This window comes from Pelodiscus sinensis, chromosome 26 (genome assembly GCF_049634645.1).
Source record: "Pelodiscus sinensis isolate JC-2024 chromosome 26, ASM4963464v1, whole genome shotgun sequence".
NCBI classification, from domain to species: Eukaryota; Metazoa; Chordata; order Testudines; family Trionychidae; genus Pelodiscus; species Pelodiscus sinensis.
The window spans coordinates 12,674,705-12,698,171 of NC_134736.1; positions in this window are offsets into that span (position 1 = coordinate 12,674,705).

The window sequence follows — 23,467 nt, forward strand, 5'->3', positions numbered from 1 at the left end:
GGAGAAGTACCCCTTGCGGTTCACGTACCGGGACGCCTGGTGTTCCGGGGCACGGATGGGGATGTGCGTCCCGTCGATGGCCCCCCCGCAGTTGGGGAAGCCGAGGGCGCCGAATCCCCGGATGACGGCATCCGGGTCGGCGAGGCGGACCACCCTGCGGAGCAGCACCCGGTTGATGGCCTTGACCACCTGCGGAGAGAGACACAGCAAAGCGTCAATCAGTGGGGCGCCCGGGTGGCTGGGAGCGTGCGTGCCCTGGCAGTGCCCCGCGCCCCACTCCCGGAAGCAACCCCCCTGGCGGCGTGTAGTACGGCCGGGACAGCCCGACCCCTCCGGTGCGGGGCGCTTTCGCCTCCTCCCGCCCCCCCCTTTGTCCCTGGGGCGGCCCATCCCCTCCTCGCAGCCCCCCTCCCCCCCGGCTCGGTGGCCGACGAGCGCCGTACCTGCATGAGCACTGCTCCGACAGTGGATCTCCCCACGCCGAACTGGTTCCCGACGGATCGGTAGCTGTCCGGCGTGGAGAGCTTCCAGAGGGCGATGGCCACCCGCTTCTGGAGGGGGATGGCGGGCCTCATGCGAGTGTCCCTTCTTTGCAGGGCAGGGGCGAGCCACTCGCAGAGCTCCAGGAAGGTGTCCCTCCTCATCCTAAAGTTCTGGGTCCACTGTCGGTCGTCCCAGCGCTCCAGGACGATGCGGTCCCACCAGTCGCTGCTGGTGTCCAGACGCCAGATGCGGCGGGGCACACCGGTGCCGGGGCGCCGCCGCGGCTCCTCCACGGCCCCCAGGGCGGCCAGGCGGAGAGGCAGGGGGCTGACGTTCCCCAGGTGGTGCCAGGCAGCCTCGAGCCATTGCTGGCAGGCTTGCAGCAGCAAGTCCAGAACGTGCACCAGAAGGTGCAGGGCGAGCCGTGGCTCCATGTTGCCACCTGCGGCGGTCCCCCCCGAAGGGAAGCACCGACACAGACGGGCACAGAGACCGACGCTTTGCTGTCCCTCGGCGAGGTTGGCAAGCAAGCAGGAAAAGCTGAGAACCGGCTGTCCAGGGGGGGTCCCTTTAAGCACGAGCCTCAGATAGCCTCAGACAGCAGCCACACAAAGCAACTGCTGACCTGATGCCCTGCCAGAACCGGTTTCAGCTGCCCTTAAATGCCCCCCTGCGTCCAATCAGTGTGGACGCGCTAGTTCGAACTAGCAAAACGCTAGTTCGAACTAGTTTTTAGTTCTAGATGCGCTAGTTCGAACTAGCTTAGTTCGAATTAACTAATTCGAACTAAGTTAGTTCGAACTAGCGCTGTAGTGTAGACGTACCCTGAGGGCCTCTACCAGCTAGGGGACAGCTCAGCCTCTCTCTTTGGGACTGCTCAGACCTGATGCTGGGTTAGAGTCTTCCCTGTCTCATCTCCTGTGGTGCGCCTTTATTCTGTGTGTTCTCATCACTTTGTGCAGTTCTCCCCTCGGCCTGCTGCTTGGGAAAGTCCCCTCTCTCTGATTCAGAATAGCAAGAGTGGAATATCAAACCGTCTTATGCTTATATAGCACTTCCCACCCACAGGCAGCCCAAATCAGCTGGGAAACTGGAGAAGTAGAAATCCTTTCATCTACCTCTCCCTACAATGCCACTGCTTCTGGGGTGAAGTGTGGCAGCTGTGTATCAGCAATGCTACCCCCCAGTTTCTAACAGGAACTGTATCCAGGCAGAAGGTAGACTGTAGGAATAGAAGGACTGAGCTGGACTTTGGATGGGATGCTCTGTCTGACACCCTGACTCATATGAGATATTTTACATCTCATCTGAAAAGATGTGGGAGTTGCTGGGGTATGTTAGAGGATAGATACACACACTGTGTGCACAATAGTGAGAACTTTATTTCTGTTCTTTCTTATTTTTCCCTGCACAGTCAACCTGTGGAACTCCCTGCTAGAGGATGTTGTGAAGACCAAGACTATAACAGGGTTCAAAAAGAGCTAGATACATTAATGGAATTCCATGAATCCATCCTATTAGTGAGGATGGGTAGGAATGGTATCCTTACTCTCTCTTTGACAGAGGCTGGGTGTAAGAGTTCTTGTTTGGGCCTGAGTCCCTGCCCAGTGCTCGGGCCTGTACATCCTACCCTGGCTGCCCCTTTAAGGATGTGTCTAGTCTACAGTTTTTTTCAAAAAAAGTGGCCTTTTTTCGAAAAAACTTCCCCTGCATCTAGATTGCCGCTGTGTTCTTTTGAAAGTAAACCAAAAGAAGGCGGCAGTTTTTTCAACCACAGAAAACCTCGTTTTACGAGGAACAACAACTTTTTTCGAAATTGCTCTTTTGAGAAAAGGCGCTATGTAATGCAAACTGTTGCTTTTTCGAAAGAGCATCCAGACCACCTGGGCACTCTTTCGAAACAGCGGCTTGCTAGACTACAAAAGCGGCTTGCTTTTTCGAAAGTCCTGGTTGTAGTCTAGATGCTCTTTTTCGACAGAGGCTTGCAGTCTAGACATAGCCTAAGACCAGGGCTGGCCAACAAACAAACAATTCCTCACAGTCAAACTGGCAGCCCGGGCCCCGGTTCAGGGTGAGGCAAGCGAACAGTCTCAGCCGTCTAATGGCAGCCCGGGCCCCGGTTCAGGGTGGGGCAGACAAGCAAACAGTTTCTGCAGTACAAAGGGGGGAGGAGGAGGCTGCCACCCAAGCACGAGGGTGGCAGGGGGACGTGGGCCCTCCCTACTCCACCATGTCCCGGCCCAGGGCCCTAGCAGTGGCAGCCTTGCTGGTCAGCAGGGGGTCCACACCGAAGCCGCTGACTCCCCTCGGGTTGTACCTGTTTCCCTGCTCGGGGCGGGTCCCCAGGGTCTGTATGGTCCCAGTCTAGAGGTAGGGCAACAAGGGGCTTCTCCGCCTCTGGGCTGGGGCCTGGTGTCCCTGGCCAGTCGTCCACCCCACCCGGCTCCTCGACCCGCTCAGGGTTGGCCTCTGCTCCCTCCAACAGCCGGGCCCTACTGAGTTTCTGGGCCTGGCTTTTATACTTGCCCCCCCACCCCCGCTGCTGCGGACTTAAAGGGGCAGACTCCAGCTCAGCCCATCCGGGCTCCCAGAGGGGTTCTCCCTCCTCGGGGTCAGTGAGCGGCCACCTCTGCTCACTACACTGGGAATGAGCAACAGGAGATGGACCACTGATGACTGCCTGTCTGTTCGCTCCCTCTGGGTCACAAGACACTGGGCTGGATGCACCGTTGGTCTGACCCAGCCTGGCCGTTCTGATGCTCTCAGCCTAGAAAGGTGATCTGAGACTGAACGCTGCTGGTGGTTCTTTGTGTTCAGAAAACCACCGCCTCTGACCCCAGGCTGGGATCAGTCGTTTATCGTTCGTTAGTGCCTCCCGAGCACAGCCAGGCTGCGCTGCGCTAGGAGCTGTCCCCCAGAGACAGTCCCAGTCAGGACACAGAAGCCCATGCCTGTGGTGCTCCCACAGTGTTTGGGAGAGATCTCCTTGTGGCGGATGGATTGCCAGTGTGGCCTCAGGGTTCAGGTTACGGAAACAATGCTCCGATTCAGTGACATGCGGCCGCAGCAGCAGGGCTGGTGGGGCCGGAGGAGCAGAGACTCTGTGTTTCCAGAGCCAAAGGATTGGGTGGGATGTGCCAAGCTGCGGAGACGCCGATGCCCGTCCGCTGCGGACCCGCGGGGAGGCTGCAGGGTCATATCCAGGAACCTACTTGCTGGGAAACCTTTCATTGCAACAAAGACTCTGGGCCTGTGACGCTTGCGCCCCTGACTCCATGAGCGGTCCCACTGGAGCAGGTGCTGGCGTCTGTCTGTCTCTGGGCTCTTTCTGTAGAGCTTCTGCCAGAATAATGCTGCTCATTAGGCATCTCGTCTTTTTACAGAACAGGGCCCGAGAAGGGAGCTGCCTAGCAGAGGGGTTGTCACACGCACAGGGGCTTGCTTTACAACAGCTGGGTCACTGACAAGCTCAGATCAATTCGAATCACTTCTGCAGTGCAGCTAGTCTCTTCTTTCCTGCCACTCAATGATTTTTTCCGTCCTCCCCTGCAGCACTGTTCAGAAACCAATCGAAAGCGTATCGGGGTGGCACTGCTTTTAGAGACGGGCCCACGTCCCAGAGTTCATGGAGTGAACCATTGACCATTCATTATCAGTGGGAAATAGGTCAATGGAGGGATGATAGGAGTTACTATAGAGAACTTTCTGGGTGTCTGGCTGATGAGTCTTGCCCACATGCTCAGGGTTTAGCTGATCGCCATATTTGGGGTCGGGAAGGAATTTTCCTCCAGGGTAGATTGGCAGAGGCCCTGGAGGTTTTTCGCCTTCCTCTGTAGCATGGGGCACAGATCACAGCTGGAGGATTCTCTGCATCTTGGGGTCTTCAAAGTATTTGAAGGCTTCAATATCTGAGAGATAGGTGAGAGGATTATTCTAGGAGGGGTGGGTGAGATTTTGTGGCCTGCACTGTGCAGGGGGTCAGACTAGATGATCATAATGGTCCCTTCTGACCTTAAAGTCTATGAGTCTATGAGTGAACCTAGACTGTGCATGGCAGGTCCAGGCCACAAGAGAGAGGGGCCGGCGGAAACATTTGGCTCTGGAGTCCAACGCCTCTGACAGAGTGAGGATGAGGCCGGAACATGGGGCCTGGGTGGGTCGAGTGTGGTGTGTCCGGTTGCTGTTCAGGTGGGGCTAACAGCACAGAGGCCGATGGGAGCCGGGACAGGTTTTCTGTATCAAAACTCTTTTTTCACTCCCCCTCTGCGGGGCTAGTAAACGTTTGGTCGGGTGACTGGCCACTGCTCAGCGTCATGGTCACAACACACACCCAGGGAGAATTCTGACTCCAGCCTCCAGTCCCATGCACCCCCAAGCTGGCAGAGGAGGTGGCCTCCACAGCTCAGTAGGCAAGATGGTCCCTCCCTTCTGTGGTAGGAATCAGCCCTTGGATCTGCCGTGTCCAGTTTGGGGGGATTTAGGACTCACACGCTGGCTCTAAGCCCCAACACGGGCCCAGCAGTGAGCACGGATTCTGCCAGGCTGCAAAGCCAGCCAGCCCAGCGCCCTGGCCACAGCTGTGCTCGAGGGCATCGGTGGGGCATGTGCCTTGCAGGGTGGATGAAGGCCAGCTGCTGTGTGACTCTCTAGCGCCACGAGGCTCCAGACATGCGGGCAGGCAGGAGCGCGCATTGCTGGGAGAGGTATGCACAGGTGAGGAGTGCGGGGGGGAGGGAGTGGAGCTGGAGTAAGCTGCCCGGCCTGTGCTGGAGATGACTCCTTTCTCTCTGGCTATTAGTTGAGTTGACTCCAAACTCTGTGGCCGGCTGCCTCTCTGCAAAGTGCCCTGGAGGCTCGTGAAATGTCCCTCGTGCACCGGACACGGGCAGTGGAAGCTGCAAGCACGGCTGGGCACCAGAAAGGCAGGGTGGTCAGCCCCGGGCCTGCTGTCCTTCCTGGCTAAGCCTTGAAGCTGAGATACGTGGAGTTGCCCAGCCTAGCAGCATCGCAGGCCAGGCTGGCTCCCAGCCCCCAGCTCTGTGTCCTGGCCAGCGACTCAGGGCAGGCGCAGGCTGAGACAGCTGGGATGGGCCCATTTCCATCTGAGACTGCGGTGCCTCCGACTCCGCTGGGCCGTGTGAACTCCTGCAGATGCAACGGGCCTTTCCTTTCGCTGGGGACACAAGGCGGCGGCCAGGGACTGAAGGGTCGGTTCGGTTCAGCTTGTTCCAAACAAAACATTTTGCTTTTGCCTGTCGAAATGCCGTTGTGTGGAGAATTGGTTCCATGTGGCCCCACCGGGCACCCGCCTCACCGCGCGGCAGTAAGCGGGGCTTTCACCACTGGCTCCATGGGGACCAGGATTTCACCCACGGCTCCCAGGCCCGGCAACCCCCAGGCTTCCTTCGCCTGCCTGGGCCTGGCAGGAGCCAAGCCGCGAGCTGTGTTCTCTCAGCCCAGCCAGGTCTGCTCCGGCCGGCCAGCCATCCCCTCAGCCCATTAACCTGCTCACTGAGCCCTCACAAGCACTGATCCCGACCCTGCTGATCAGAGATGACACCTGGGCTTTTTATGGGAAGCCAAAGGGTAAATTCCAGCGCGCCACCCCTCCCCGGCTCACACCCCTTCCTGCCAATCGTAGGCTCCCACAGTAACATGAACCATCTGCTGGGGGCTGAGGGACGGGGGCAGGAGCGGGGGCTGTTGACAATAGCCAGGACTCGTCTGGGGAAGGACCTGGTGGTTTCACTGCACTTCCTAGGACATGCCGTGGCTGGAGGGAGCAGAGTCGATAGGCCCAGCCTCTCCCTGGGCTGGCTCTGTGTCTCGGCTGGCAGGTACCACCAAGGCACCCTTCAAAAGCCACGGTGCAGATGAGGAGGGGAGAGCCCCAGCATGGGGGGTTGTTGCTGTGTGTGTCTTTGTGCAGGGACGTCATCTGCCCGCATGCCCTGCTCTGCCCCTCCTGTTCCAGTGTGTGCTGGGAGCATCACAGACGCCACCTGGCCTGCATGGGAGCCATGCGGAGAGGGTGCCCATGGGACACGGGGAAACAGCGGGGCAGGGCGCTGGGACGGCGGGAGGCAGCAACGCTGCCCAAGGGGTGGGGTATTGTCACAAGCAGGATGTAGTGGCCAGGAGGCTGGGGCGATGCTGCGACTCTTGCAGACAGGTGTCCGGAGGGACACGAGTGAGCAGCGTGGCAGGGTCAGGCTGGCCCCAGAGAACAGCACCTCCTGCTCCCAAAGCACCGGCCTCCACACAGGGACCCAGCTGTCTCAGGGTATGTCTACATTACCCTCCTAGTTCGAACTAGGGTGGTAATGTAGGCATACCGCACTTGCAAATGAAGCCTGGGATTTGAATTTCCCGGGCTTCATTTGCATAAGCGGGGAGCCGCCATTTTTAAAACCCCGCTCGTTCGAACCCTGCGCCGCACGGCTACACGGGGCACGAACTAGGTAGTTCGAACTAGGCTTCCTAGTTCGAACTACCTAGTTCGTGCCCCGTGTAGCCACGCTGCACGGGGTTTGAACCAGCGGGGTTTTAAAAATGGCAGCTCCCCGCTTATGCAAATGAAGCCCGGGAAATTCAAATCCCGGGCTTCATTTGCAATTGCAGTATGCCTACATTACCCCGCTAGTTCGAACTAGGAGGGTAGTGTAGACATACCCTCAGTGGGGCAAGCGCCCCCTCCCAGCTCCTCCAGCCCAGCCAGGCCAGCCCTGCTCCCTGGCTGCAGAGTGCCGCACGCAGCCCTGCACTGATGTGGGAGCGAGAGCCCCTCAATGGACCCCGGCCCTATGAGGCCAGCCGGGGTGCCCCTCCCGGAGGTGTCCATCGCCCAGTGCGGGGAGGTGGGCTGGCCTTGGGCCGCAGGCCTTGCACTCCAGGAGAATGTTGCATCTCTCCCCCTTTCTGTGCGGACACTTGGACACAGCCGGCATCCAGCCGGCTCTGCCTCCGCCCCATCTCCCGGCCTTGGAAGGCAGAGAGGGCCAGGCAGGGCTTGCACTTGTCTCTCCACTCAGCTAAATAAACAAAGCTGGACGCTCCGCCTGCTCGCACGCTGCTCAGCTGGCAGCCCCAGCCCGGAGACGAGCAACACTTGTAAAACAAACACTCGCACGCACTCCTGGGCGCGGGGTCCCAGCACCTGCCCTTCCCGCAGGATCACCGGCGCCCTCTGCAAACAAACACAGCCTGAAAGTATTAGCACCGAGCCAGCCGGGCTAGCAAGCCCCAGCAGATGCTGGGAAGAGTTCCGGGGAAGGAAGCGCCTCTCTCCCGGAGTCGCCAGCCCTCTGGAGAAATCAGTAACTGGCGGTGCTGAGGAGAGCTGTTTGGTTTGGCAGCGGGGCCAAGACGTCGTCTCGGAGACTGTTTGCTGCTCCTAGTGAGAACATTAACTCCAAGGACAGGATGATGGAGCTGCTGTGCCAGCCCCCTGCGGCTCTGCAGCCCGGCACCAGGCTCCAGGATGCTTTGCGCAGTGTCAGCCGCAGGTGAGGAGGATCCATCTGCCTGGAGCTTGGGCAAGGCGACGTGCGCTTCCTGTCAGCTTGCGATCTGGCCCTGGCGACCTGCCGCTACGGGGCCGCCAGGGTCAGCGAGTCCCAGCCAGCGCGGGCCCTGGTGACCTGCCGCTACGGGGCTGCCCGGGTCAGCGAGTCCCAGCCAGCGCGGGCCCTGGTGACCTGCCGCTACGGGGCTGCCCGGGTCAGCGAGTCCCAGCCAGCGCGGGCCCTGGTGACCTGCCGCTACGGGGCCGCCAGGGTCAGCGAGTACCAGCCAGTACGGGCCCTGGTGACCTGCCGCTACGGGGCCGCCAGGGTCAGCGAGTCCCAGCCAGCGCGAGCCCTGGTGACCTGCCGCTACGGGGCCGCCAGGGTCAGCGAGTCCCAGCCAGCGCGAGCCCTGGTGACCTGCCGCTACGGGGCCGCCCGGGTCAGCGAGTCCCAGCCAGCGCGGGCCCTGGTGACCTGCCGCTACGGGGCCGCCCGGGTCAGCGAGTCCCAGCCAGCGCGGGCCCTGGTGACCTGCCGCTACGGGGCTGCCCGGGTCAGCGAGTCCCAGCCAGCGCGGGCCCTGGTGACCTGCCGCAATGAGTCTGCCAGGGTCAGTGAGTCCCAGCCAGTACGGGCCCTGGTGACCTGCCGCACCAGGGCCGCCTGGGTCAGCGAATTCCAGCCAGCGTGGGCCCTGGCGACCTGCCACAATGGGGCTGTCACGTTATTGGATTGTGAGGGGAGCAGCCGGGTCACTGCCGCACCCATGGGGGGGGGTATTCACCCCAAAAGTGGTACAAAGGGGGCCATGTGAGGGGTCAAACAAAAGCTTAGTTTCTTCTGATTCTGTATCTGCTCTTCATACACCTGTATAATGTCTGTGTGTGGAGTTAGGAATCTGTAATCTGTGTGAAGACTGGAAGTCTCTCTGCATGTGGTTGAGCATTGGGCAGGGCCCGGCCTATGGACATGCTAATTAGCGAGGCCCTGTGGGACAATGGCACTCAATGGGCCAAGGACACACCTCAGGAATGGTGACCGACTCCTAAGGGCTACCAGCAGGGAACACAGGGATAGGCCACTGACCAGGGGACCTGCTGTAGCCAAGAACAGACCAGGAAGGAGGGATAAAGATGCCATGTGGCAGACTCCATCTTGGTACTCAGATCTGCTCCTGACCCCAGATGCAGCCTCACAGGGAATCACGAGCTGGGAAGAACTGTGGACCCATCCTGATCCTAGGATGCGCAACAAGGACTTTTAAGCCAGCAGCTATAACATCTCTGCTGCAAGCCTTCATCGAGAACTGGGAGATTCGATGCATGTAATGTACTATCCTTTAATAACCTCGCTCTCAGGCTTTTCTTTCTTGTAGTAATAAACTTTAGATTATAGATTCTAAAGGATTGGCTCAGCGTGATTTGTGGGTAAGGTCCAAAGGGTAAATTGACCAGGGATCTGTGGCTGGTTTCTTGGAACCGGACAGAACTTGTTCGGGGTAGGTGGGATTGGGTTCTAAGACCCCCCACCTGTGTATGAGGCTTGGGGCCATCTGGGGCACAGATATTGCTGGGGTGTCGGAGGGGTTTTGCTCGTGAGGCTTCAGGCAGGCAGCTGGAGCGCTCTGTGGGACTGGTTTGTGGCCTGTTTGGGAAGGTCTCCAGTCTGGGGGCTGTAAGGAGCCCCAAAGTTGAGCAATTCGTCCTGAGCTGACACCCTCAGCTGTGCCCAGACACGGCCCGGTCCGTTACAGAGGACGCCCAGGGTCAGTGTGCCGTAGCCAGCGCGGGCCCTGGTGACCTGCCGCAACAGGGTCAGCATGTCCCAGCCATGGGCCAGCTCCACCTGCTTGGAAAGGGCGGGGCTGCGACCAGCACCCCCCCCCAAAGTTGCCGGGGCCTAGAGGCTTTGAATTAAAAGCGCAGCAAAGGGTCTGTGGCTCCCAGCTGCCCGGATCGCTGTGGCTGTGTAAAGTGCTCACGGCTCCTGCCCCTGCCAGGTTAGCACTGGCCTAGAGCCATGAGATGTTTCAGTAGGATCCTGCTGCCTGAGCCACCACCTAGAAATGTGGTGGCCGGGCAGCAGGATAGAAATAGACCACGGCCAGATGCCGTCTGCTGCAGGACCAAAGTGTCAGGAGGCTGAGTCTGGCCCCCGGGCCGCATCTTGCCCAGCGCCACGGGACAGAGAACTGAAATCAGGAGCGGCCAATGGGCAAAGCCCCCAGTGATAGTCCAGGGATCTCTCTGGTGGTGGTCAGAGCCTGCCCAGCTGTGGCCCATGGCTGGGGAGCTCTCCCCATGGCCCAGCCCATGAGCAGGACTCTGGTGTCTCCAGAACACACCCCGCTAGCTGGATGGAGACATTGCACAGGAACTGGCCTACGCGGTGCTAAGCAGCTGTGAGCTCGCCCGTCCGACACTCAGCAGCGCAAGGTCGGGGGCATGAGGCCTCCGGGGAGCCCCGGCTGCGGCAGGAAGTGCTGGCGGCGATTCGGCAGGCTCTCCTCTCCGTGTGGCCACCAGCTCCACGCAAAGGTCCTGGGTCCTGCTCAGATGCCAGCCCCACCACTGGGTGCCACTTGCAGGGTCCTGCCCACCAGCCCCACATGCAGGATCCCAGGTGCTGGCCCCAGCTCTAAGGGCAGTGCCAGGTGAGGGCAGAGGTAAGGGTGGGGCTGTTCAGAGGCCCCCCCCTCCAAAATTGTTCCCACTTTGGGCAGCACATTGGAAATTGTACCAGGAACCTGCTGAATCCCTGTAGCGCGAGCTGCCTCACCATCGCTGCACTGACACCTGCACCACCCGCTCCCCAGTGGGCGACACCCGCCTGCCAGCCCTGGCTAGTCCTGGGTCACTAACCCGGCCGGGTCACTCACGTCTGCTCTCCAGGCATGAGGCAGGGGCCCCCACTGAGCACTGGAGTGGACGCGCCCTCGTGAAAGGCCGGCGCTCATGCTCACAGCTGTACCACAGCTGGGGAGCCAAAACACAACCCCGAATTCAACATCCCTCTGCAGTGGGGAGTGGTTGCTTTTTAAAAATGTCAGTGAATCCCCCAGCCGTCTCCCCCTCGGCCCACGGCGATATTATGGGTTTGCGAGGGTTAGAAAAATAAACAGCGTGTAACCATAACTGTCTGAACGTGCGAATGCCTGGAAAAGACAAAACAGATTAGCCGCGTGGATTAGGCCAGGACGGCCTATCTCCGGCAGGCACTTCGCTCAGGAGCATGGCTGTTTGCCTGTCTCGCGGGAGGGATGTCTGAATGGAGCGAACCCTGTTAGAAATTTCTCGAATTGGCAGGGAGCGTTTATATGGAGGGGGAAGGGTGTAGAGCAGCTGCTTTTAAAATATTTAAATTGCAGATTCTTTGCAGGTTTCCGGGTTCAAAAGGCAGCAGTGTCCTCACGTCTGCTCCCCCCTGGGAGCTGGAAAACTGCACGGCCGGGTGAGAGCGGTGCCTGTGCAGGGGAGAGAACGCAGGGCCCAGGTGCCTAGGGGCGAATTCTCGCCCCAGAGCGTACGTGCTAACGAGAGCGACGGCACAGCCTCCCGCACAGCTGTCTGCTTTGCACACACGCCGGAGCCGGCCCTGCCCAGCTCGTCTGTCTGAAGCGGCCTGCGCTGTGTTAACTTTGCTAGCTCTGAATAAATCACAGCTCTGAACATTCCTGCATTGCTCTCCTGCCCTGGGTTCCAGCCAGAGCCGGGTGACGCTCCAGCAGGGTGGATGTTTGGATCAGACCATCCCCTGGACATTCTGATTCTTCTCCATCTGAGCCGCCCAGAGCGCTGCCAAGCCAGGCTGGGAGCCTCTCACGAGCGCTCTGGTGCCGCCTGTTCTACCAGCCTCCCTCCCAATATTTCAGCAATTTGCTTCGGAGCCAGGTGGAACCAAGGGACGCAGACTCAGCCGAGGATGCAAAACAAGCAGGAAGAATTAACCACCCCTAGTAACTCTCCTTCCAGCTTGGCCGTGGGATTTCCATGCCGAAGGCAGGTATCGCTCCAGTGGCCAGTGGCTTTCGCGGACTGCCAGTCCCCACGGACCAGCTGCCAGCTGCGGACTCGACACACACTAAAGAGCCAGAGACATGCGGTTCTGAACCCGAGAGCCGATTTTGAGCCGTTTGCGGATCGAGATCCACATGCCCTAATAATGCCAGGCCCTACCAGCCATGTGTCTGCAAGCAGCGTCCCGTCCTGCTCTCCAGGGAGAGGCGCTGCTTCCGACCAATGGCACAGTGCAGCCGTCTCAGCCGATTGACCCCACAGTGCACCTACCCAGTTATACCTGGCACATGCCGAAACCAAACAGCCCTTCTCCCTGAGCTGGCTGACCTGTGGGGCTGATCCTCACGGCAGCTCCTCGCTCTGGATCATAGGCAGAGACAGCAGCCGAATGCACCATCAAAGGCCCTCCCTTCCCGGCCAGCCTCTGCTCCCCACCATGGTAGGAAGGCTCCCCCTTCCTCTCCACATTGTTGTGGAGGACATACCACGGCCAGGCGACCTTGGGGATGTTGAGGCAGGTCAGGAGGCACCTGACATGCGCCTCGAGGGGCCCGAAGCACACTCGACCGGGATTCGGGCCCGGCTGCGGTGGGCATTGACTTGGTCCCTGCTGGAGTCCAGGTGGCCGGTGCACAGATTCAGAAAGCACGGCATGAGGGGTGAGCCGCGTCCCACACGATGCACAGTGGCATGTGCACGTCCCCAACGTGAAGTTCATGCTGGGGGAAGAATGTGCCACCTCCAGCTTCCCACAGAGGCTGGAGTTTCGAAATACACGAGCGTCGTGCGCCCTGCCCGACCACCCGACAAAAACATCAGTAAACTGTCTACGGTCGACCAGAGCCTGCAGCACCATGGAGAAGTAGCCTTTGTGGGTGATGTACTGGGCCGCTTGATGAGCTGGTGCGCAGATTGGGATGTGGGCTCCATCGATCTCTCCCTGCAGTTAGGGAACCCGAGGCAGGAGCAGGGACAGCAGCCGGGTGCACCATCTCTCGGATGTGGCACACGTTGTCGCTCTGCCGCATGAGCTGGTCCCACATGCGGCTCTGCCACTCAGCGTCCTCCCGGACCGTCAGTGCCAGGGTCTGGCTGCATGTCGCGCAGGACACCCATGTGCTGCCTCGCCAGGCCTTTGTGGACCCTGGAGCACTTTTGGGTCCCCAGGGGTGGGCAGCTGGCGTGGCTCCCCCCTCAGCGATGGCTGGTCCGGCTGTGGAGAACAAAGAGGGAGGGGCGGTCTGTCATCCCTGCAGACACTGTCCCTCCTGTGTGATAGGGCGGGGATGTCCCGAAAGAACACAATAGCAGTGTGGACATAAGTGCCGTTTTCCCGGGAAAAGCCTGCAGTGTAAACATACCCACAGCTGAGCTTCCTGCTCGCCTCCCCACGCCACAGGGCAAGGGTTGGGAAGGGACCCCGAGCAGAGAGAAGCTCCCAGCCTCCTCCAGCCCTGAGACCCTCCCGCACGGCCCCGTTGGCGAGGTCACGAGGAAGGCCAGAGAGTCTTTGTCTCAGCACCAAAGCCGCTGGTTCTGCCCCTTGCGATGTCACTGCAGAGGGCCAGTAGAAGGCCTCCTGCGGCCCGTGGGGCCAGGGGAGCCAGCCACAGGGGCAGGAGAAGCTTTGCTAATCGGATCTTGTGGCTGATCCTACGTGGCACGGCCTGGTCCAGCCCTGGTGCCTGGGAGACAATTTAGACTGTAACCTTGCTGGGCAGAGCCTGCCTCTGTTCTGCGCACAGCGCCTGGCGCGTCTGGGGCCGCTGGACCAGGCAAGTAACAAATCAACGAGACACAGAAACCTCCTGAAAGTGAGAAACCGGCAGAGAGAAAATTCTGGAAACTGAGTCAACCAGAGGCCCAGCCTGCGGCCCAGCCAGCGAGCCCCCTCTGAGAAGGGCCGTGAGGGAAACGCGGCGGAGCCGCTGCTGGGGAGCGAGTGGGTGCTGCTGCTCAGACGAGCCTCCCAGATGGTCTGTATTAAGTGGTTGTTTCAAAGTTTCCATCACGGGGCTGGAGACTGAGCCAAGAATGTTCATTTGCAGCTTCCCCTGTCGGCAGTTACCCCCCCCGCCCCCCCGGGACTGTCAGTTTACAGACGGCCCAGGTACCTGCTGGTACGTGAGAGTCAATCTCATTTACTTGCCCGATAACCTTCCCGGGCTCTGGGATGGAGCTTGGGCAGCGAGAGCTGGACCTGCGGGCTAGGCGGCCTGACAGCGACAATGCCCAGGCCCGGAGCAGCAGGGGGAAGCGAACGGGAAAAGGGAACAGAAAGATAAGAACAGAGCGGCCAGACTGGGTCAGACCAATGGTCCATCCAGCTCAGTGTCTCTCTGCTCACTGTGGCCAGTACAGGTGCCCCCGAGGGAGCGAACAGAACAGGGAACCATCACAAGATCCCTCCCCTGTCGCCCATTTCCAGACTCTGCCAAACAGAGGCCAGGAACCCCTCCCTGCCCAGCCTGGCTAATAGCCATTGATGGACCTAACCTCCATGAATCTATCTAGTTCTCTTTTGCACCCTGTTAGCGTCCTGGTCTTCATGACATCCTCTGGCAAGGAGTTCCACAGGTTGACTGTGTGTTGTGTGAAGAAATACTTCCTTTTCATAGAATCATAGAATAATAGGACTGGAAGGGACCTCGAGAGGTCATCGAGTCCAGCCCCCTGCCCTCAAGGCAGGACCAAGCTCCGTCTACACCATCCCTGACAGATGTCTATCTAACCTGTTCTTAAATATCTCCAGAGAGGGAGATTCCACCACCTCCCTTGGCAATTTATTCCAATATTTGACCACCCTGACAGTTAGGAATTTTTTCCTAATGTCCAATCTAAACCTCCCCTGCTGCACTTTAAGCCCATTACTCCTTGTCCTGTCCTCAGAAACCAAGAGGAACAAATTTTCTCCTTCCTCCTTGTGACACCCTTTTAGATATTTGAAAACCGCTATCATGTCCCCCCTTAATCTTCTTTTTTCCAAACTAAACAAGCTCAGTTCATGAAGCCTGGCTTCATAGGTCTTGTTCTCTAAACTTTGGTCTTGTTCTTTTGTTTGTTTTAAACCTGCTGCCTGTTAATTTCATTTGGTGACCCCTAGTTCTTGTGTTATTGGAGCATGTAAATAACTTTTCCTCATTTAATTTCTCCACACCAATCATGTTTATATGGACCTCGCTCATATCCCCCTAGTCTCCACTTCTTTAAGCTGAAAAGTCCCAGTCTTACTAATCTCCCTTCATATGGCATCGTAGGACCCAAGAGGAGAAAGAGATGGACCCGAGATGGGGGAACCGGCCCCCGGCCAGTCGCTTCAGGAGAAGGAGTTGCAGTGGGCACAAGAAGACCTTTCCGTCCAGGGGCCCTTCGTTCCGAGGGCAGCTCTCAGGCCCCCTTGAGACCCGAAGGGCTGGAGCAGGTTTTGTGGGGTCTCTGTCTGTCTGTCTCTGTTTCACCCCCTGTCATCTCAGCAGCAGTGACCGGGGGAGGGACTGGCCCTCGTGGGCTGGTCTCCACGTCTCTAGGATGCTGCGAGGCAGGGCCAGTGTCAGGACCCCAGAGACCAGAAAGCCAGGTGAGGTCCGAGAGCCGTGCAATCCCTCAGCCAATCACTGGGCACCCTCCAGGTTTAGGTCACGCAGGTGGGCCAGAGCCACGGTGTTGCTGCCGCACTGGCCCCTTTGGGCCGTACGTCCTGTGGGTCCGAATTGCCAGCGTCCCATGAAGGAGGCGCCGCTTGGCCTCTGGGTGGCAAGATGGGCTCCTCGTCAGCCTGCCCAGGGGCCTCCGTCCGTGGCCTCTGTGTCTTCGCTCCCACATGTGCAACGCCATCCCTTGTGCGACAGTGTTCGCACGGGGCTCGCCAGGACAAACCATAACAAACGGCTCAGGCAGGTTTGCAGGTAATGCCCGACAGGGAATGCTGCCAGGAGCATGTTCCCGTGTGCCCCACGTGCCCCCGTCTGTAGCTGGCTGCACTCTGACCAGGGGAGGGAAAAGGGAGGGGAAAGGGTCTATGCGTATTGACTGTTACATGTTGACCACAGGGATGGTTTTGGCCAAGCCCCCAGGGTTTGGGTCCATCGGATAAAGACGCCTTTTCCAGTCTAACACTTCCTGCCAGTGCCTGGCGTCTCTGCATCCCGATACACGCTGAGCACTGTTGTAAACCCAAAGACACTCCACAGATGTGCTTGCAGATTGCTTTGTGCGCCAGTCACACGACTCCCTGCCTGACGGTTCCCAGACTGCCTCCAGCTCCGCGCTTGAACGCAAGGCAGTGGAGTTAGATTAGGGCTGAACTTGGCGGGCTACATTTTGGCTTCATCGGATTAATTAGAGCATTCCAGCATGGGTAAATGGCAGGGGTACGGCCGGCTCCTCTGCGCAGCTCTCTGTGCACCAGCGTCCATGTTGGATACGAGAAGGCTCCTGTGCTACCGTTTTTATGATGCTCCTCTTGTCTGCTCTTTGCTGCACATCGCATCCTGCGTTAGACCTTGGCACACAAGATGGCCACCCCTGTAAGCCCCACCTCCAGGCTGAGAGCATCTACTGGGTGTGTGGAACTGGGCCAGGCGTCGGAGAGCTAAGGGGGAGTGGGTCACAGTCCAACCATACGGCACAAATATTGCATCAGGTTGAGTCAGCAGAGGAAGGCTGAACGGGACCTGATGGGCAGAAGTTGAAGTCAGACAAATTCAGACAGCGAGAGTCACTAACGGATGGTTGGGACAATTTGCCAAGGGTGATGGCGGATTCTCCATCACTAAAAGCTCTGTTCTAGGGGACGTTCTCCAGCCTGTGCTCTCCAGAAGGGCAGACCAGACATCCCTTCCGGCCTTGGAATCGATTGATCGTCTCCCCAGGCTCCACCCAGGGGCCATCGGGTTCCGGTGCTGGTGGTGACGTCATGCGGCGGGAGCATCTTCCGCAAGTGACACGTGGAACTAACACGTCCCCCTGGAGAGAGCTGGCGAGGCAGCCTTGGGGTCATCGCCTTCTGCGGCATGTGACATGAGTCACTCACTAGGGACTCCTGGGTTCACCTCACGGAATGACTCTCTCCCTGCTGCAGGGCCTCAGGCACAGACGCCCCTCACTCCTTCTGTTCTCTGACACACCATAGTTTAGTCTCCTGAGGGATGGAATATTTTGGTCTAGTGATGGTGGTTGGTTTGGTGCAGGTGTGGCTGGGCGGTGTTAGTGGCTTGTGATACACAAGCAATCTGATCTGGTCGTCCCTTCTGGCCTTAAACTCTAGGACTCTCTGTGGGATTCCATTTTCCTCGTGCTCTCCCGCTGAGCCCCCGGGGAACAGAATTCTCCAGGCGCCTTCCAGAGAGAAATTCCTTTCACGGACACCCCGCCTGAACTGCCCAGAAGTGGTCTCCTCCGAGCCGCACAATACCTGGATGGTGAGAACAGTGAGAGGACAGTGGGGCTTAGATAAATATGAACCGTGGGAATTAGCAACAGCTGCCACAAAAGGGTTGTGTTTTCAGAGGCCCATAAAAGCGCAGGACACGCCAGGCAGAACTGCTGCCCCGCATCTGAGTAGATGACAGCCCCTGTGGGAATACAGGCCTGGTCAGAGCACTCATCTCCGCAGAGCCGGTCTGTTTCCAAAACAACGGCCAGGGCCGATGCACTCCTACGAGGAGACTTCCAAGCCCAGTGGCTCAGGGAACGCTTTGCCTCATGAGCCATGGACGTCGCTCGTCTGTCAGGAAGGGACAGGTGGGTTTTACAGCCTAATCCCCGAGCAGTGCCTCTCTGACCGGTGACTGTTCACAGGGACGAGCGACGGTGGCAGGAGACGGCCGGCCCGGGGCTTGGTAGAACCTCTGCGCTGCCATCCCAAATCCAAGCCAGCAGAGTAGTGGCCAAACCCTATGAATTCTGCCTGTTTGCAGGCCTCAGTGAGATGTGCTGGGTCTTAGTCCTGCCGCACACCTCGAACGCCCTAGTCATGAAAGTGACCAGCGCCTGTGCAGGCAGCCAAGGCAGAAGGCGAAGCTCTGAACCGGCTACTGAAATGGGAGTGTGCTCTTACGCCTAGAAGCTGTCGCTCCAGGAGCGTGGGGCTGCCTTGTCCAGACAGACGAGAAATTGAGAGTAGGGAGACTTTCAGGTGGACTCCTGTCCCCACCCGGGGGAGGCCACTAGCGGGGTGATTGTGGATTGAGGGGTGTGCTTCCCGTGCGAGCTCGTAGCCAGTCAGCCAGACAGAAATTCGTAGAAGGATAAGTCTCCGTTGACGCCCGGGGCTGATTGGCTCAGGACTGGAGAGCTCAAAGATTTTCTCTGTACCTTTTAGAAGATGGATCTATTTTAGGACGGGTCTATTGTTTTTACTCTTTAGACTTCCATCGGGGAATGAGCTTCTCCGGAAGACGACTGCACAAGGGATGCCCCAGCCTGTTTACCTTCCAGATTCTCCAGTATGACCTAGAAACCCAGCAAGTCCGGATACGTTGGCGCGAGTCCAGGCGACAGTCTCCTTTCACCCCCACCCCACCCCCCCGCCGACGTGCTAGCTGGTGTGACTAGAGACATGATTGCTAAGTCAGGCGTTTTCAAAGGGCCTCAGAGAAGCAGGCCCCAATTCCCCTCGGTTTCTGGTGGGAGGTGGGCTCCGTTTCTCTGCCCAAATCTCCACTGTCATCCTGGGAGGCAGGGAGGTCTGATCGCAGGGATGGGGAGTCGGCATTTCTGGGCTCCATTCCCAGATCTAGCCATCTGGGCTACTTGCATGGCCCCATCACTTTACAATGGCACAAAACAGCTGCTGCTGACACACCGTTATGTCTGTGCTCTCCAAAGTCCCAAAGCCACCGAGCGTCTATCACGCATGCAGCCACGCAGTCTGTGGGATCAGGCGCCCTGAGCCCACGGTCCCACTGGAGCGGAGAGGAAAGTCTTTCCCTAAGAAGCAGGGAGAAGAATCTCGGCTGGGAGCCGCTCCCCATGGAAAGGCATGCGGACGATCTGCTGCAACACAAAGGTGATATAAATCACGGGAAGAGAAATTCCGCCGTGCAGATAAAACCCTGAGAAGCATAAATCAGCCCCAAACAGAGAGGAGATAAGAACCCTGAAGTGGACATTAAAAATGTGATTCTCCTGCCAAGTCCCCCGACGGATCCAATCTCTGGGGAGTTGGCTTGGAAATCTGACCTTGGTGTTGAAGGAACACAGAGCCCTGCCGTCTCCTCCCCACGCCGGAACCTCTCAGACCCAGGCTGGAGAGTTTTGGGCCGTTTTCCTTCCTTAGGAACTTTGAAGAAAGTTCCCTGCAACCGGCGCACCGCAGTGTTATTCCAGACGCTATGGGAATGTGCCTCGGCCCAGACACAGCTCTTTGCCTCCTCCCTTCAGGAGTGGATGCCAGCCTGTCACATCCTGTCACTGGTGCTCCCAGTGGGAGAAGAAATGTGCTGACCAGGGGCCGACTTTGAAAATCCAGGATTCTGGCTCACCAGTGGTACCTAGAGGCGCCCCTAGAACCTGTGAGCATCCACGGACTCTGCCAACATCCCCACCGCCTCCTGAGTGGAAGCTCCTGGCCTGGCGGCCCATGTGAGTCAGCAGATGGCTCTGCCGCCCCCCCCCCCCCGGCCTAGCACCCCCGGGGGGTTAAATGGGCTTGTCTTAGCACAGAGCCAATGCACCAGAATGATGATGTCAGGCATCTGCGCCATGCGAAGCACCACCCAGCAGTGCCATTGGCCGTGTCTCCAGATCACTGGCCAGGTGCACCAACTAGAACACGCCAGCTAGCGTGCACCAGCCTGGCAAGCCAAAACAGCTGGCCTGGCTAGTTAAGGCAGCCTCCCGTGGGCGGGGCAGCAAGCAGGCATAGGGGGCAGGAAAGCTACGTTAGAGGCTGCCCCCATGGTGATAAAACGTCTGGTGCCTTTGTCATGTCGTGTGTGATTCATACTGTCGGCCTGGCTTTGACCATCGCAGTAGGGACTGTGCACGCCAATAGTCCCTGCTCAGTAATGTTAACGAAGGCCTGCCCTATTCCCTGGGTCCAGCCAGAAACAGGGGCTGGGCAGCTTCCAGCAGGGCATTTAGGCGTGGTTCCTAGTGCACCCACAAAGTGCAACAAAGCAAACCCACCAGTGATCTGTCTCCAGAGCTGCCGGCCAGTTTGGGGCAGAGGTACCGGTGGATCTTTGGATCCAGCCAGCTCATCCCGTGTCCCTTGTCACACGGCTCCCTGCCTGGCACTTCAGAAATCCGTGTTTTGCCATGTCCCGTGTTCCCAGCCCTATGCAGCTTGCCTAGAGATGCACCCGAGAGATACAGTTACCCTGGAATTCCAGCCAGGACCCAGTAGACTCCATTGAAGAGTTTAGCAGTAGGGCTGAAACCTGAGGCCAGCCCCGGGTTCGGATTTCACAAAGCAGGGCTCCGTAAGAGCCCGGCCGAGGCGATCTCCTTCGGCCTGGGCCTGGCGAAACCTGGCCCTGCAACAGCTGCGCCCGGCTGGGGGAGGCAAATGAAATAAGTGTTTGATAAAAGAAAGGGGGATTTCAGGAAATCTACCCGCTCAGATCTCAGCCCGGCAGGTTGTTTTTCACAAAGTGACACTGTAATGTTAGAAACCAGCCTGATCAAAAGAAAAGCATTAGGAGGGTGTTGGGACAGTCTAGCCCAGCTGAGGAGCTCAGGGCAAGCCTCCCGGCTTTGTGAGTGGCGTGAGCTGAGAGATAAAGGAGCTAAGGTGGCTGGGGAGCTACCCTCTCACTACGGCAGGGCCCCGGGTTTCTAAAATCTGTCGCAGGAGGTTAGGTCGGGGGCGAAGAAGGGGGCTCTTTGGCTCAGCAGAGGGACTGAAAGGCTCTTGGGGCTCACTGACCAAGCCTTTAACACGTGTCGTTGTGAAGCCGACCGCTGCTCAGAATTGTTGCCACTAGAGTTGGTCTCAAGCTGCAAAACTTGGCTTGGGTCTGGGAAGACTTTCTGGCTTCCCGCTGCCTTGGGACTTCTCCCCCGAGACTTTTCAGAGGGAAGCCCCAGCGGGCAGCAAGGTGGGGAAGAAAGGGGAGAATGGAAATAGGACACAGCCAGCAGCCCCCAGTGCTGGCTCCAGAGATGCTAACCCAAGTCTCCAGCCACGCATCCAAGGAGAGATGCATCAGTGAGTGCACTGGACAGCGACTTTTCAATCCGAAATTCTCCAACATGCATGGGCAGGGGAATGGTGGGGAGCCAAAAAGATTAAAAGCAGGGCCTGGGGAGCTTTCTAAAACCGCGTGACTGATGGGACCAGTCTCACGACGCTTGGGCTCTGCCTCCTGCTGTGCACTCCATTCATGGGATGCAGCCTGTGAACCATCGCCCTGGCGGCTGGCAATGCAGGGCACCCGGAAGACGGCTCTGATTGATCCGGGGGCATGGCAGTAACTCCAGGGAGAGAGGAGAGCAGATGTGGCCACAAGCCCCCTTTGCACACTCCCTCCTGAGCTGCACGGAGGCAGAGCCCTGAATCTGGCTCAGTCTAAGAGGCCAAAGACTTTGTTTCCAGTCCTGGCCCTCGCTGAGATTCCTTCCAAGGCCTGGGGCAACTCACGGGTTCTCCTTCTCGCCCAGGCAGGTGAGAGCCCCCGGACGGTGCCAGGAAAGAGACAGGTTAGCCCCAGACAATCTCTCTTCAAGAATTAATCCCTCAGCACAAAGCCACCCCCCTCCCGGCTCTGGGGACAGAACCACTCCTGGAGCCTGGGTCCAAACGCTCATCAAAGCTGGGTGTTGCTCACGGGCGGGGCAGAGCTGTCAGCCGCTGCTCCGTGGATGAATGGCCGTCGCTCTCCCGAACATCAGCCCTTTCGCTAGCACTAAACCCACAACACGCCCCCAGCACCGCAGGGACAGGGTTTCATTTGAGACCTCGGTACCTAGAGCCACCGATTCCTGAGTCCGACGACCGTGGCTGGGACGCAGGCCGTGCTGCTCCGATCGGACCAATGCACCTCAGGCGGAGTGGTTGTCGCTTGGCTGAGGGACTTCCCATGCTGCTATAGAGTAGGGACGCCAACAGGCCAGGCCACCCTGCTAGCCACCGGGCCATCCTCCCTTGGCTTTCGGCGGTTCTGGAAATGTTTCTGTATCACCCCCTCCTGTCCGTTGCCTTCCGACTCCTGTGCAAACTAGGGACGGTTCCCAGTGGCTTGGCCTTTCCCTGGCCTTGGGTCCTTCTCAGGGAAGGGGTCTGGAGACTCCCTCTCCATAGTCTGTGTTTTGCATGGGATTGTGTCCGCGCTGCATGTTTCTGCTTGTGGGTTCTCAAAGGACTTGGCCAGAGCAGAAGGGAGTAAGTACGATACGTCCCGGGCGGATCGGCGGGGTGGGGTGGGGGCAATGGAAGAAGGGCAGGAGCCCTGGCAGTTTGGGAATCTGCTAAGTACAGCCACCAGCTGGATTCTGCAGCGGGTTTGCTCAGGCCGGTCGGTGTCCCGCCAAGGTGCTGCTCGTTCACCTCGTGGCAAAGGACGGTGCTGGGAAAGGGGAGGCAGAGGAGCCGTGTCTGCTGCTCCCTGCTGATGAAGGTCCCCTCGTACGTGGGGCAGAGGGCTGCTGGCTGAGGTTTCACACACGTTCCTGAGGCGCTTTGGCGGCAGGTTGGGAACATGAGCACAGCAATGAGCAGAGTGGGGTGGGGAGCCCGCTGCAGTGAGGGGAGGGACCCTGCCCTGCTGAGATCAGAACCAGCTTAGGCCAAGCCAAAGCAGAAGCAGATGATGGAGGCAAAGAGCTTCAAAATATTCCAGATACCAGCTCCAAGAGCAGGCAGCGCCGCTGGAGAGTTAAGCTGCTACAATCCATCCTTCAAGGCCTCGCTGGGGAGCAACTTACGGTGCAGCCAGTGTGGCCGGGTGGGCATAGATGCTGGCATGCTCTTCATGTGCAGGACCTTGAAAGTACTCAGTGGTCCACCACTTCTCTCTTACATCAGAACAGATCAGAAGTGACTCCTCTGAAATTGGAATAAGTGAGAGAACAGTCGGGCCAAGAGCTAGACAGGTGGATAAACAGATGGCCATGTCCTGAGATGGATAGACAGACAGACAGACAGGCAGATAGATGGCATATGCGGAGTATAGATAGAAGCTCTATTAGCCAGCTGGCACAGACAGGACTAATTCGCTTTTAAACATACTAGAAGATTTACCCAGTGTTGCTTGGATCCTTAACTCCATTAATTTTTATTTTTTGAAAAATAAAATGAAAATGTCCATGCTTCATGTAAACCATTGCTGTGGGGTAGGGCTGGGGGTGAGGGGTTCAGTCTGCAGGCTACCCCGGGCAGAGAGAACTACCCCAGCCCATGCTGATCGAAGCAGCTTTGGGCCAGTCCTGGATGGGAAGGGAGAAGGGGGAAGAATCCCCAGCCATCCCCTTTCACGTGCTTGGTGATTCTGTTTTTTCTGCATGGGTTTAGGAGAA